Source organism: Equus caballus, chromosome 5 (assembly GCF_041296265.1).
Source record: "Equus caballus isolate H_3958 breed thoroughbred chromosome 5, TB-T2T, whole genome shotgun sequence".
NCBI lineage: Eukaryota > Metazoa > Chordata > Mammalia > Perissodactyla > Equidae > Equus > Equus caballus.
The window spans coordinates 63,677,097-63,692,387 of NC_091688.1; the positions used below are offsets into that span (position 1 = coordinate 63,677,097).

Here is a 15,291-nt window from a genome sequence, read left to right on the forward strand (position 1 = left end):
TGAGGAACCAGGAGCCCAGAATGAGGAGGGGTTTTGGGATGGGCAGCCCACCTTGCCTTGCATGGGAACCAAGCACCCTACATCCTGAGCCTTGAAGGGGCATCTTGGATCCTACTGCCCACTTCTACCTCCAGGGTATAAGCAGGGACTTGCCTCAGGAAGGGATACCCTTGCTAATGAAGCCCTGACTGGTTAGTTCCTTCTCCCCTCCACCTCCCCTGCCACGCTCAACAAGCTACTGGGAATTCCCCATTTCCTAGTGGGAACTACAGAACTCTGGGGGGATTTTCCTCAGCCCAGGAACTCAGGACCCTTTCCAGCTTTTACATAACTTCTTCACCCTCTGCATAACAACTCCCCGCACGCACACACACAAATTGGCCAGGGGGGCAGGAGGGGGAGGGGAGAGCCCCCTGGAGACCTCTGCACCTGCCCCAGGAGCAGATACTTTCTCCCCCCATCTCCCCAGAAGCCACCTGTTGGGTCATTTCAAGGCCACACTTAAGGAACAGGCTCCCTCTGTCATCTCCTGAAGGTGGGTGACAAAGTGGCTGATGCCACAACTGCTGAACACATAGCCTCCAAAGCCAAGATGGGGCCCAGTCCCCAGCTGGGGGAGGAGGCCTCTGCTGGTGCATCTCCATGTTCCTCTCTGCTTTCCAGTGAGTCATCCGGCCCAGTCCCCGTTGTTCTTGCCCCTGCCTCTGCTTGCTAGCAGTGTCCCTTCTATGCACCTGGCCATGTGCAGGAGATAGTGGCTGCAGGGGTGGGCTGGGAGGTCTTGGTCAGTCAGCCAGCCTCAGGGAGCTGCGCCAGGATGAGCAGTGACCCGCTGGTGTCTGGGTTGAGACAGCAGCCACGTGAATCATGAGCACTTTGTCTGGTCCGAGACACATCCCAGGCCAACTGTTTACTCACAGGTGCCCAGAGCACCTGCTTCTTCCGAGCAGCTCTTTCTCTCCGTTCATTTCAGTGACTGTTGACTCTGCTGGTCCTAGTCCAAGACACTGAAAGGGAGAAGAATAAAAGAATGAAGAAGACACAGCTCCTGCCTTCCTGGAGCCTGAGGTTCACCCTAACAAATGACACACCAGGCTCAGGGAGGGGATGCGGGGGCTCAGAGACAAACAGAACATCTTTCTGAACTCAAGGAACTTAGGGTCTAGCTGGGGAGACAGACATAAGCCAGGAATTGCACCATGGTAGCTGGTGCTTTGCCTGTCTCGGCAGGCACCGCGAGGCTTTGTCACCGCCCGTCAGCTCGCCGGCAGCCCACCAGAACACGAGCACCTTGAGAGCAGGGGTCAGTCTCCTCCCTCTGTATCCTCCGTGTCTCACACAACGGAACGTATTTGCAGAAGAGACATTACATGAACGACTTCTCAACAGCTAACTGTATCACGAGGCTGGAAACGCGTGCTAAAAAGAGACACAGGCGACCTCCTGGCTTTGTTGTAGAGGAAGGGCTGATTAATCCTAAGTGGTGAGCATCAGATACGGCGCCAAGGAGAAGGTGTGATTGCAGCCAAGCCTTACAGGATGTAGCTGGAGAATGGGAAGCAGGACATCCTAGGCTGAGGGGACAGCAGAGGCAAAGTCCCGGAATAAGAAAGAATATGGCTTATTTCAGCTAATATAAAACAGCCCAGAGGGACTGGCACACGGTGCATGGAAAAAGCAGTAGAAGATGTGGGTGGCAAGGGACACAGGGTGAGGTCAAGAGGAGTCTTGAATAGCAAGCTAAGGAGTTTGATCTTTGTTCTGTAGACACAGAGATTCCCTGAGAATTTTTGAGGACAAGAGTCATGTAAATTGAGCAGCATTTTAGGAAGATTATACAGATGGCTATGTGAAGGGGCTATTTGGAGAATGCACTGCTAGGAGTGTCCTCTCCCTGGCCTTGGCTTCTTGGGAAGGGGGAGAAACTGGGGAAGTAGGGGGAGAGAGAAGCAGAGAAATCATTTAGGAAACAATTGTAATGTTAGGAGACAGATGACAATGATATGAATCAGAACAGGGGCAGAGGGGATTGAAAGAGGCGGAGTTAGTGACCAATTGGATATGGAAAGTGAGACTAAATTTTCTAGCCAGAGTGGTTGAAAGAACACAAGAGAAGGGGCAGGCTCTGGGGGTTGGGGGAAGAAGATGAGGCATACTGTCTGGATTGTCACCAGCACACTACTTCCTTGGGATCCTGGAGTCACCCTGAGAAGAGAAGGAATCTTAGATTTTCTCATTCTGATGCATATTGATGGCAGGCTATGGGTGCCTTCAGCCTAGGAGGACCCGAGGAATCCATTTTGGTTAAAGCTTATACAAAATCTCTTTCTACTATGGAAATTTAACAGTCCCCTCCCAGTCTCAGCCACCACCACCTCCCCTCCTCCCACTCACCACCATAACAACAATTTCAGATAAACAATGAAAAACTTTTTAGTATGAGTTTGTCCCATGTACTATTTAGGACAGATTTATACTCAGAAGTTATTTGTGGTTTATCTGAAATTCAAATTTAGCTGGGCATCTTTATTTTATCTGGAAACACTGCATGACTTGACATCTTTATCTGAGGCCTCACAGGAATCTCCACTCAATGTATCCACAACCGAACTTCCCAGGGGACACACTTAACCGTACGCTGGGATATATAGGTGAAAAAGCAAAGATGTCCTTGACTCCTCTGTCCTTCTTTTGCTCCCCCTAAAATCTAACCACTCTTCTCCAGCCATAGCCATTGCCCTAGTCCTGGTCACCACCATCTTTACCCATCACAGTGTCCTCTCTAGTCTCTGGTATGTGATTGCCACTAGTAGTCCAAAACATCTTATTTAAATGCACATTTTATCATGGTTCTCACTGGTTTCAATTCTAAAGTCTGAAATCCTTGCCACAGCCTCCCATGACGCGGCCTTTACTTCTTTCTCCCTCCTGTTTCTGGGTCCCTTTCTCAACACCCACAGCCACTCTGAGTTTCTTTCAGGTCTTCAGAAGTGGTGAGCTCATTCTTGTGTTGGGCCTTCTCACCCTCTGCCTGGAACGATCTTCCCTCCCTCTTTCCCTCTTAGCTCTTAATAATCCCGTAGGTGTCAGCCCCTGTCCTTCTCTCTCCTCAAGCCCGTGCTTCTCTTTTGGAGCAAGTGTCACTCTCTAATCACCTGCTCTGTGCCCTGTTAGACTGTAAGCTTCCCCAGAGCAACACATCATCTGTCTTCTCCACTGTATCCTGAGCCCCTAATACAGTCCCCAACCCAGAGAAGGAGCTTAAGTAATATTTCAGGCATGAACGAAAGAGCAACTTTTCTCCCCTTTCAGCCTAGGTGGTCTCCTCTTATTTCCTGTGAGCTCTCAGCACACAGTGCTCCCCAGAACTGGAATGTTTTGCAGATGGATTTAGAATTGACGAACCACTATGTCCCCCAGTGGGATGTCTCAGTCCTCCAGGTCCAACATCAGTAACTCAGCACCCTGCCAGGCTTGTCTCAATCCTGTGTGTCCAGAGGGGAAAGCAGAACACAGAGTGGCCAGAGACAAGAGGGAGGGCAGGCAGCCTCTTGCAGGATGATGGCGGGCCTGATGCTGGTGAATTGAGGCACAGACCCAGCAACCAGGGCAGCCTTGTCTCCAGACCCAGCTCCTGAAGTGTAGCCTCCTGAGTGGCTTTCCCAAGTCCCATGGAAGACCTCCAACAAAGGATGTGTTGAGCTTGGGGATTGTGGAGAGCTTCCAAGTGCACCTGCCTAGCAGGCTCTTGCAAATCAGGGCCTAGAATTGAAGGAACAATTAGGGCTGCAGAGTCACCATCAAGCAAGTGACCACCAAAGCAGCACAAGCCGTGAGCCCCCCCAGGGAGACCATGGGAATTTGGGGGACACCTGGTTTAAGGGATTCAGGAAGATGAACAGACTAAACGGGAAGTGGAAAAGAGGAACTAGGGCTGTAGAGGGAGAACGGTGAAGGTGCACAGGCCGGAAGCCGAGGGAATAACATTTAAAGAAGCAAAGGTTGAGCAAGAGTCAGCTGCCCCGAGAGGGTGACCTCTGAGAAGTGGAAGCTGAGGATGGAAAATAGGATGTCAGCGGTGACCTTTGAAGAGGAAAACTAGCTTCTGGTTCCAGACCCCTCCACCTTCACTCTGATGGCCCTTCCATGGGCAGGGAGAATGCTGCCCCCCCCCCACCTCGTCCATTTCCATAAGTGGGAGAACAGCTTATGATTTGGGGAATGGTCAGGAAGAGGGAGAAAGTCAGCCCTAGTCAAGCGAGGCCCAGTCTCCAGAGCTGGGACAGTGTGCTCGGGAAGGTGAGGGGATGGTCCCCACTTTTCAGAGGCTAATGGCCTAGTGGAGGTGTCTAGGCCCTGCTGCTCAGCTCTGCCGCTTCTCAGGCCAGGGGCTTCCTGGCTGACCCCCTTTATCTCTGCGCCCCTCCTTGCCACCACCCATTCTTTTGCCTGGAGTTTGCCTCCCACCTCCCCCTTCTCCAGTCTCCAGAACCTGCCTGCAGATATGGCCACAGTCTCCCTAATTCTCCACTTCATTCTGCCTCACAAAGACAAGCCTACAACATACTTCCTTACGCATGTCTAATTCAGGGAAGCAAACAGCCAAACAAGCAACCAGTCTTCCCAGGTTGGGAGTTATGAGGCCTGTACAAACTACACAAAGTCCCTACTACTGAGAGTGGTTCCTGGTCTCTGCTCCTGATCCCTCCTGGGAGCCTCCACGGTCCTTAACCTCATGGCTTTGTTCCTGAGAGTAAGGCCTCCTTCTCTCTACCCCAATACAGATGTGCAGACCCCCCTCCAAGTGTCCCCCCCATCTTCAGTGGGTACTCTGTCCGTTGGAGCTTCAGGTCCAAGGGACCCCCATTCCACAGGACTTCAGACTCATTCAGGAATGTTCCAATGGGAGGCATCCTCTCCAAGGAGGGCACAGGACAGCTTAATCTTTCATAATAATATTTTGTAAATGACACTTTTATGATACACTCCCATGCTCAAAAGGCTTCAGTGGCTCCCTGTGGCCTGGGAGCTGGGAGCGAAATCCTTCATTGGTGCTTCACTCCCTCAGGCAGGCTCCAGGGAGAGAAAGTGCCTTCCTTTGAGAGGAGAGAGGTGAGAGGGAGTCCACTGGTCTCTCTGCCCCAGAGGGCCCACTGAACCTGAGCATGCCCATCTCCCCAACACTGCCCCACCATGGGCTTCCAGCATACAAGGAATGGGAGTTTGGACAAGGAGGAGAGAAGCTGTAGTAAAGAATGAGCTCAGAAGACCTTTGCCTTAGGCTCCTGTGTTAGACTCCAGATTGCAGAGGATTAAGGAGAAACTCAGCTGAGCACTCAAGGCCCCTGTGAACATCTGGGCCGAGCTGTGGCCCAACGGTCAAGAGGCTTGACCTCCAGCACCTCTTCCAATAATGCCCACAAATCTTGAGCATGTCCTTTTTTCTCTAGCCTTAGAGAAATGCCCACAAATCTTGAGCATGTCCTTTTTTCTCTAGCCTTAGGCTCCTTAAGTAAAAATGGAGGGAACTAGATCCTAGGGTCCATTCCAGCTCTGCCATCCTACAACTCCATGACTTGGCCTTTCCTCCTCTCTCTCCCACACACAAGTCTTCTGCTCCAGCCTGATCCATTTCCTTAGGCCTCTGAACACTCTAGGCCAGAAAGGGCCAGCAGACTTATTCCCATTGTCACCTTTAGCCAGTTGGTGATGGCTGCATTGAGGAGTCTGCATTCCAAGTCAGTGGGAAACAGTGCTACAATCAAGGACCAATGTCCTCCTTGGACAGGGGAGGGAAGAGTGGTGCCAGGTATTTGCCGTATATTTGCCAGACTGGATCTACGCCCTTTCAGCCTTCCACCCTTTGACTCAAGCAATCCCCCTTCCTGGATTTCCTTCCCTTCTTCTCTATCTGTCCAAATTCTTTTCAGACCCATATTCTTCAAGGAGCTGGGGTATCTTCCAGCCCTCAGCATCCTCTTCCTCTTCCATGCTTTTTAGAGGTAATGACTTTTGAGGGACACTTGGTTTATTTCTAGTTTTTAGAGATGGCACACAGATCTACTACAAACAAAAAATAAATAAAAACAAAACAAAGATAATGACTCTTCTGCTCATTTGACATCAAACCCAGGCTGTCTTGCGAGGTTAAGTTCATTCTGGTGGGTTTCTATGTTCTCTCCCTCAGGAGACCATGAGCTTCTGGACGGCAGGGCCTGTCTTGCATCACTCAGTCTCCATCTGACGCAGCCCAGAGCTGGGCATGGAGCAGGTGCTTGGGGGAGTTCTCTGAGGGGAGACTTGTTATACACAAGAAAGACCAGAGAGTCAGATCCTGGCCCACATGACTGACAGTTGGTGCCTGAGCTGAATACACAGAGAGGGGGCATCCTGATGGGCTTAGTCAGAGGTGAGACTTAGAAACCAGTTCCCTAGAAGTCGGTTTCAAAATAGGGGAGGGACTTGTTGGGCGAGAGGAGGTGGGGAAGTTCCAGCTGTGGGCCAAGGGTGAAGGCTCAGAAGTGGGAAATAAAGAATCTGCTCTGGGAGATCTCACTGGAGAACAAGTCCTCATACATGAGGCCGTTTGCTCTTTGCCAAGTGGCTGTCCGTTTTTCCCTGCCTGCACACCATCTTTCCCCAACCCATGTGTGCTGGCTGCCCCACGCTGTTAATCAGTCCATCAGTCCATAAATTTGAGATGTTGGGGGTGCCCTGGGGTGGTTGGGCGGCAGTGTGAGCGCCCCAAGAGCAGTAAATTCAGGATTGGAGCTGAGACATCGCTGAGGCCTCTTAAAGTCATGATTTACGGGAAGTTATTCTCTGGCCTCTGCTGCTGGCCCTGTTATGTAGGGCCACATGCTGTGTATGTGTGTGCATGTGTGTGTGCACGTGTGTGCATGCCTGTGTGTGTGTGTACAGGGTGGGGTGGCAGATGGAAAGAAAGGAAATAAAACACCAGACGCCTGATGTTTAGGCAGTGGATGGGATTCTCCAGCACCCCAGCCGGCCTCCTATTGCATTTGGTCACCCACGGTTTGCTATTGAACCATTCTTAACCACAGTCTGATGAGTGCGGGCTTGTTTACTCTCCCCTACGCTTTCACAGGCCCCTCAGAGGCAGACACTGGCTTCTATTTCTGGTGTCTGCCCTGCTCCTCCCAGGCTCCTGGGAAGGCTGGATACACACCAGTTACTGGGCTGATGGACTGGCTGAGTGGGGAGGAGCAGGGGTTAATTAATCCTAGAAGGAAGGCCTCCCAGAAAAGTCCCAGCTGCCTGCTCCCTGTGGGCCTGCAAACCTGTTTGTACCACCCTCTGCCAGTTCAATGTCCTCCGGGCATGATCCTGTCACTGCTGGCTCCGGTTGGCCCTCGTCCTTCGGTCTCTCTGGGGAGACGTCACTGGCCCTCAGTTCTGAGTATTTGAGCTGGCTCTGTGAGCAGGGCCTGCTCTAAGACTGATCTGAATGAATGTGACCGCCTCCCTGTTTTACTAAGTTCCGTTCCTACAAACATCTCCCCGCCTTCCTGCCCAACTCATGGCTCTGCCTTCTCCTGGGGAGAAAGCCCGAGACGTCCTGAGCCTGTTTCTTCTCCAGGCCTTGATGCATCCCCTCTCTCACAGAGCTTGGATTTGCTGGGCCCTGACTCTGGGCATAGGTGGGGCAGTGACCTAGGCTAGGAGGGCCCCTGCCCTCCTGCAGCTCCAAGTCCATTGGGGTAACCAGAACACAAGGCTCATTGCGAAACCCTGCGAGGCAACACTTGCTTGATAAGCACCAAATGTGTGCAGAGAGCACTAGTCTCAGCCCAGCCTGGGCTCTCCTGGGTGGGCTGGAGTCCGGGAGGGATCCCTATAAAAGATGGAAAAGGGATTCTCCCAAGAGCATGGAGAGCCAGCCAGTTCAGCTACTCACCAGCTGTGTGACTTTGGGCAAGTCACCTAACCTCTCTGGATTCTGGTTCTTTATCCACACACCAAGGCTCTCTTATATTCTAGGATTCTGATAGTGCATGGCACAGAGCTGCAACCCAGTTGCTAGACAGGGAGAAGAAGGGCTTTGAGAACTCACTGAGGTGGAGGCAGAGGCCCAGGCCAACTGGGACGGGCACGGGGCTTGTGATCTTAAGCACAACTTCCCATGATCACTAGGTGCAAGGGTTTACACCTCAGAGGCCACTGGGGCCAGCACCACATCCTCAAGTCTGGGGCCCAGGTGCCTCAGGCCTGGGCTTCACCTCACCCCATCTCCACTATCCCAGTTCCAAGGCTGCGGTAGGCAAGGAAAGAAGAACCCTAGCTGGGCAGGGGGTGGGGGGCTGCAGGAGCCACGTCAGCGTCAACCAGGACAAAGATGAGCTATTCCTCCCAGCTTGAGATCGTTTATTTGCAAACAACAGTGTTTGTGCTGGCCACTGTTCTCCCATCTCCCAGGCCAACAGAGGCTGTCTGTGTGCCTGCCCGCCCCCTCTCAGGCTCCATCTCTGGCCTCCACCAGGGCCTCCACCAGGGCCTCCTGCATGTACAAACCCCCTGCTCTTTGCAGCGGCTCCCCATGCACAGAATCTGAGCCAAGTCCACATCCAGACGGGGGGAGTAGTCCGTGGAAGTTTAGGAGGGAGTTTAGAAGGGGTGACACCCAGTTTTGAGGCTAGCCAGCAGCGCTTTAAGCAGGGAAGGTGTGCATCCTGTCACATCCCAGACACCTGACTCTGACCACAGCTCAGCATCCCCACCCCCATCCCAAATCTCAAGGCCATCATCCATCAGTGCTGGGAATTTAGGGCTCCAAGCACCTCTGAATTAGCCTCCCAAGGTCCTGAAGCCCCAAGCCCAGGAGATCAAACCTTTCTGAAGTTTTGGCAAAGTCAGGGCAGACTCTGTGCAACGCGTCCCTCCATGATGTCAGACAAGCCCTTTCTAGCAGTTCTGTCCTTTGAGATAAGCACTTCTATTTAGGGCCTCATCAAGCCACCAACTGCCCTTGGGAGGGTCGCATCAGTTCTGACAACCAAACGAGAATGTGTTTTCTTCTCCGATGGGGGAAACTGGGTATGGTTCAGGGGCATGGGCAAAGGGGAGGGGAAGGAGGTGGGAAGGGTGTAAGCCCAGCTGCAGGGCTGATGGAGACATCTGTCTCCCCTTTGCTGAAATTGAGCCCTGGGAGAAAGGTCCCTTGCTCTGGAGCAGAGGCTTAAGGGTGGCACAGGGAGAGAACGAGTCTAAGAGCATCAGAGGGGTAGATGGTGGACCTATTCGGCCCCCAGACCACCTCCTAAGGAGAGAGATGCCCTTTCCTTGCCCACATGCCCAGTCCCTGTCTGCTGTCTGCCCCCAAAGGATAGGGAAGTCAGAGAAATTCCAAAGATGTGTCAGCACAATCCCCTCCCTTCCTATTCCCAAAGTCTAAGCCATCCCTGCAGGCTTATCCCCACCCCAGGACTGGCTGGAAGGCTTCAGAGAGGGTGAGGCGTCTGGTAAGAAAGTCAGATTGAGTCAGAATCGCTCCTCAGCAGACTTATGGGCCCAGTCAGGCAGAGGGTGTTGAGAGGGGCTGAAGTATGGGTGCTGGAGATGTCAAAGACCTTGGGCCTCGGCAGCCCTGAAGTCAGGCAGCTGAAAGTACAATCAGGGACTCTAGCTGTGTGGCCTCTGAACTCTTCTTGACGTCTCTGAACTTCAGTTTCGCTCAAGTGGCGATGATCCCTATCCCATAGTTATGAGACTTAAAGCAGGGTGTGTGTGTGTGTGTGTGTGTGTGTGTGTGTGTGTGTGAAAGCTCCTGGCACAGAGTAGTGTTTATACATGTTCAAAGCATCCCCTGTGGCTTGGGCAGGTGGCAGGTTTTTGTCCTCAACTCTCCTCCTTAGCACAACCTTAGTGAGGAACCCAGAATCCACCCAGGAACCCCTAGGCTGGGGTAACTGTTAAGTCGGCTCCAACAGCTTGGTGCTGAAGCTTTTGCATGGGGCCAGCCCCAGGTGGGCAGAGCTCTGCGTCAATATGTAGGAGGACCACCTCTGCGTCTACTTCAAGTCCCCCTCGAGAGGAGGTCCAGGGTGTCCCTGGGCTGGGGTGGTGGCCTTCAGACCCCTGAAGTCATGCTGTGCTTGTGGATTTCCACCCTTCCAATCCTCCTCCCCAGACACACACACGCACGCACACATGCACAAGTGTTCACACACGCACGCATGTGCATGCACTGCCCCCATATCTGAGCAAGACCAGGGTCAACCCTCCAAGTCCACATGTTTTGCCTGTGGACTGTGAACATCGTGGTCTGGAAGGGCAAAGGAAATCCCCAGGGTGGGAAAGCAGCGCCTCCAGCATGGGTACTGAGCTGGTGGGGAGGGGTGTTGCGGAGCTGACTAGGTTTACGGGAATCCCAGATTTCTACTGCGACAGCTGCCGAGTCTCCCCGCATTCTCTCCCACCTGTCACCGCCCCCCTGACTCACGGCCCACCCGTCTGCCCAAGGCCTCTGAGGAAGTCTCCAGACATCCCTGCCCTGGCCTTGCCCCTGTTAATTTCAGATATCCTGTTAAGGAGTTCTGAAGTGTCCAAGGAGGTCCCCAGCTATAAAACCTCGGGCTTTGGAGCTCTGTAGCTTTGAGGCCCCTTGATGGAGGGGAAAGAGGGAGTGAAGCCTAAAGCCAGACAAGGTCAGGACGGGCAAGGAACTGGTTTCCTGAGCCTTGGGGATGGGATGCACATCTGCCCACGGGATCAGACCACCCTGGGGCACCCTGGCTCTGTCACTTACAAGCTGAGTGACCATGGTCAGTTAGTTACCCTCTCTGGGCTAAAGGGATTAATTCCTACCTCCTGGGGTTGTAAGAATTGAATGGGATCAGGGTGCGAAGTGGTTGACCCAGGACCTGGCCCGGAGTAGGCGGTCAGTAGCTATAACAACATGCATGATCTCAGTTAATGGCAACTCCATCCTTCCAGGAGCTCAGGCCAAAAACTGTGGAGTCATCCTTGACTCCTCTTTCTCTCACATCCTCCACCAAAACTATCAGCAAATCCCGACGTCTCTCCCTGTATCCAGCATCCCACTTCTTCTCACCAACTCCTATCACCCCACCCAAGTCCAAGCCGCCATTATCCCTCTCCAGGTTATTGCAGCGGCTTCCCATCATGTCTCTCATTTGCCCCTTCAGTCCTGTCTCAACATAGTAGCTAGGGGGATGAAACACTCCATGGCTCCCTATTTCACTCACCCAAGTCCATGCAATGGCCAGCAAGGCTGCTCATGATCTGCTCACCCACCCCATTTCTCTGACCTCTCCTCCCACCAGTTTCTGCCTGACTCCCCCTGCGCCAGCCCTCTGACCAACGCCTGTTGCTCAGCACTCAGGACATGGCCTCCCCCTGCTTGGGGTGCTCATTCCCTGATACCCACGTGACTCAATCTCCCTTTCCTTACTAGGCCCACCTTGGCCACTGCAGTTCACATTGCTACCCACTCCAACCCAGGACCCCTCACCCCTTAGCCTGCTCCCACCGTGCTTAGACCTTCTAGCATACCACGTAACTTACTGATTTATTGCTTAGCGTCCGTGGTCTGTCTTCTCTCACTAGAATGTAAGCCACACAAGGGCGGAGATCTCGTTCTGTTCCCTGATGTATCCCAGGCACCTAGAACTCAGTAAACATTTGTCATGTGAGTGATGGAATCTCACAACAACCCTACGAGGTGGTTAAGGCAACCTACTTCTTTTAATCACAGAAAACCCCAGGTTTTCTGCTGTTAAGTTCTGATCCTCTCCAGGTGCCTGGGGTCAGGGTGGGGTGACAGTGAAAAGATGGCTCCTCTGTCCCCTTGGCCCCCTCCCTTTTATGAGCTCCCACCCTGGAGCGCTGGCTCTTTTAACACTCTGCCGCAAGCACAGATGCAACCCCGTTCCTTTGGCTCCCCTCTGCGTGCTGAAGCCGGCTGGAAGTTTCCTGAGTTTTTACTATTTCCTACTATGGGAGAAGATTCGGGAAATTAACACAGAAAACACAAGAATCATAAAAATGGTCTGGTTTACGAAATGCAGGATTCTGGCCCAGTCCTCAGAACATGTAGTCTCCGTCTTGTTTCCAGGACCTTCTGAGATGTCTGCATTTTTGCCTCAGGTGCCTGGCCTGGGTTCCCTCCTTCCCGGGTCCCAACCTCCCACCCGCCACCTGCACCCTTCCTTCTCCCTCCTGCCCCTGGAGCTGGAAACCTAACCCCACTGTTGACCGGCCACGACCTAGACAAGGTCGCTTCTCAGGGACAGTTTCCTCTTCTGTAAAATGGGAGGGTAGTGCCTTGGCCCTCAAGTCGTGTTGGGAGCACAGATGAAATGACCCTGTGATGGGTTTCGGGAACTTTCAAACCTTACACACAAGCCGAAGATAAACGGGAGGTGTGTGGATGGAGTCAGGGCCTGCCCCAGACCGGGATGACAAAGGAACCCGAAATAGGGGCAGCGGGCACTGGTGACACAGCTGCAGTCTGCAAAGCTCACCCTTGCCTTGCCAGGTCAGGTCAACCCTTGCTGGGGTACTTACAATCCGACCGCAGACAAAAGGGCTTTATTTTAATTAAAGAATGACTGCTCACTCTCCTGACTACCTGGTTGTAAATGAGGCTGAGAGTGGGGGTGCTGGAACACAGGGAAACTGAAGCTCAAAGTGGGGCCATGCTTTGAGGTTCCACCAAATGTGGTACAAGATCCTGGGGGAGCTCATGCCCTGGGTGGGGGGTCGGGCGAGGCACCTTTGGAGGCAGAATCATTATACCTTCTTGGGAAACTGTGTTTGGCATAATGAAATCCATGAAGTACCTACTACGTGTCAGGCACTGTGCTCAGTGTTGAGGATACAGCCATGAAGAGGATAGACAGGGCTCCTGCCCTCAGGGGGCATGCAGTCTATAGGTGAGACAGACGTTAAGCAAATACACACGTAATTATTATCATGCACAGAGGCCAGAGCTCGGAAGGAGAGGCACAGGGTGTCATGAAAGTGTATAAACAGGGGACTTGACTTTGTGCAAGGGCTGCAGGCCAGGTCAGGAAGGCTTCCCCAAAAGTGCCATTTGAGCTGAGAACTAGCTGCAAGACACTGTTCGATTATTTCTCGCAAGTCAAAACTTGGTTCCACACATGTCCCTTCAGCCCCTAGAAAGCTGGACAGAGCGGGTGGCCCCAAGGCACTTGGGGGAAGCCAGGTCCCCAGGGAAGAAGGAGATAAGTGATGGGATAGGGGCGTCCTGAGGGGTGCAGCCTGGGCTCTGCCGCGCAGTCCTTGCCGAGCCCACCCATCCCCCAGCACACCCGAGCCGCCCTCACAGACTGCAGGCTCCAAGCTGCTTAGCCACCCGCGGACGCAGCGGGGCAGGGCTCCATGACCTCACTGTAATGGTGTCCTACAGCCTGGCCAGCAGGAGGAGAAAACAAACACGGAAAAGTCCCCTGTGCTCCCAGATGCCTGTTCAGGAAGACTCAGGGCTCCAGGCTGTGGGCAGCATGCCCAGCTCAGGAGGCCTGAACGGAATTCGAAAGTGCTTTTTTCTCGCTGAAAAATTCCAAAGATTGCTCAACATTCCTTTGGCCCCAGGAGCTGGGGTTTGGCAGGAGGAGAGCTGGGACCTGGAGGCTGTGGGCCTGCTATATAGCTCAGGGCTGTTAGGGAATGGCCCCTCTGCTCTGCTCCCTGGGGGGCAGCAAGAGGGAAGAGGGGGCAGGGGGGGCTATGGGAACCCTCCCTCTCCCACATGCACACACAGGGGCGCTGATGGTGGGGTGGACTTTGTGGGGCTGGAAGGAGCATGGGGACATTTACAGACTCCAGTAGAGGGGAGAAGACGTTTCTGTCCCCTGATGAGAGCCGCTATGTTCCTAAGAGGACCTGAGACTGGGGGCCCAGATGCAAAGGCCCATTTTTCTAGCTCTCAGGAGCCACTGGAGTAGAACACTGAAATCCACTCTCTGTGGCCACAAGGAAGATGAGCTCCTTCTTTCCAACTCTGAGGAGCTTAGCTCAAATGCCCCCTCCTCCGGGCCGCCCGCTCCCTGCCTGCATTGGAATCCTCTCCTCTGATAAGGCACTTACCACATGATGTCTCACATTGTAGCTGGTTCTCTAAACGTCTGCTCTCCTCTCCTAAGGAGGACATGCTCTGGAAGGCAGGAGACTTTTTGGTTCATATCTGTGTAATTCTGCAGGACCCAGCTGGTGCAGAGATGTAGGTCCCGAGATGTTCACCACAGCATTGCTTACAACAGCGGAGAATGTGTTCAAGAATACAGCTTTGATTAAATAAGTTAGAGTGCACCCATATGTTGAAACGCTGAGCAGCCATCAGCAATCCCATTTTCAAAAATATTTAAAGATATGGGAGAATATTAAAATCAACCAACTCCTGTCTTGCGAAGCCAACTACCATTAACACTTCAGTGTGTTTCCTTTACATGTTCCTTTCTATGTAGGTATATACAAGGACAGTAAAATCCTACCAAAATGTGATGTGTGTGGGAATAAAAATTAAATTGTCTTAAGTGTGGGGTTGCGTTACTGTGAAAGTAATGGAAAACAGCAATTGGGGGGAGTCTATATTGTCACAAAAGTCACAATATGAAGATGTTGAAAATTACTCTGCATTCAGCACTCTGTCCACTGAACTGAGAAAAATCCCTAATGACCTTGAGGCTAACCTCACCCTCTCATCCTTAGAAGGGAAGGGCAGTGGGCAGCCAGTTTGAGAATGAGGGTAGGGAGAATGAAGTCTATTGATTACATGCAATTTTGCATAATCATTGAATTTGATGTATATTTTTAATGAAATTAGAATCACACTGTCTATAAATATGTTTCATGTCTTATAAGCATTATATCTTAAGTAACACTCTATCTTATTAAATATCACTTTAAAATGTGTCATTATTGTAAATGTCCTTGTTTTTTTAAAAAACCTTTGTTCTTATCTTTGACTTCCCTCCCTTATTTTTAGGGTGCAATTGCTGGGTCAAAAGGTGTAAATATTTTGGGACCGCCCCATGACCTAGTCGTTGAGTTTGACACGCTCCACTTCAGTGGTCTTGGTTCGGATCCCACGTGGGGACCTACACCACTCGTTAATCGCCGTGCTGTGGTGGTGATCCACATACAAAAATAGAGGAAGATTGGCACAGATATTAGCTCAGGGCAGATCTTCCTCAAGCAAAAAGAGGCAGATTGGCAACAGATGTTAGCTTGGGGTGAATCTTCCTCAGCAAAAAAAAAAAAAAAAAGTATAAATATTGAAATATAGTT

At 52.1% G+C, this 15,291-nt stretch overlaps 2 long non-coding RNA genes across 3 annotated transcripts in view; one reads left to right on the top strand and one right to left on the bottom strand.

Moving 5' to 3' along the window:
• LOC111773563 (uncharacterized) overlaps positions 1-15,291 on the top strand; it is a 116,520-nt gene that overhangs the window by 59,797 nt on the left and 41,432 nt on the right. The window lies entirely within an intron of this gene.
• LOC138924319 (uncharacterized) lies at positions 472-11,864 on the bottom strand. The gene is made up of 2 exons (XR_011439308.1): positions 11,545-11,864; positions 472-1,007 (listed from the first exon to the last, which is right to left on the bottom strand). It is a non-coding gene; the product is annotated as an uncharacterized lncRNA (long non-coding RNA).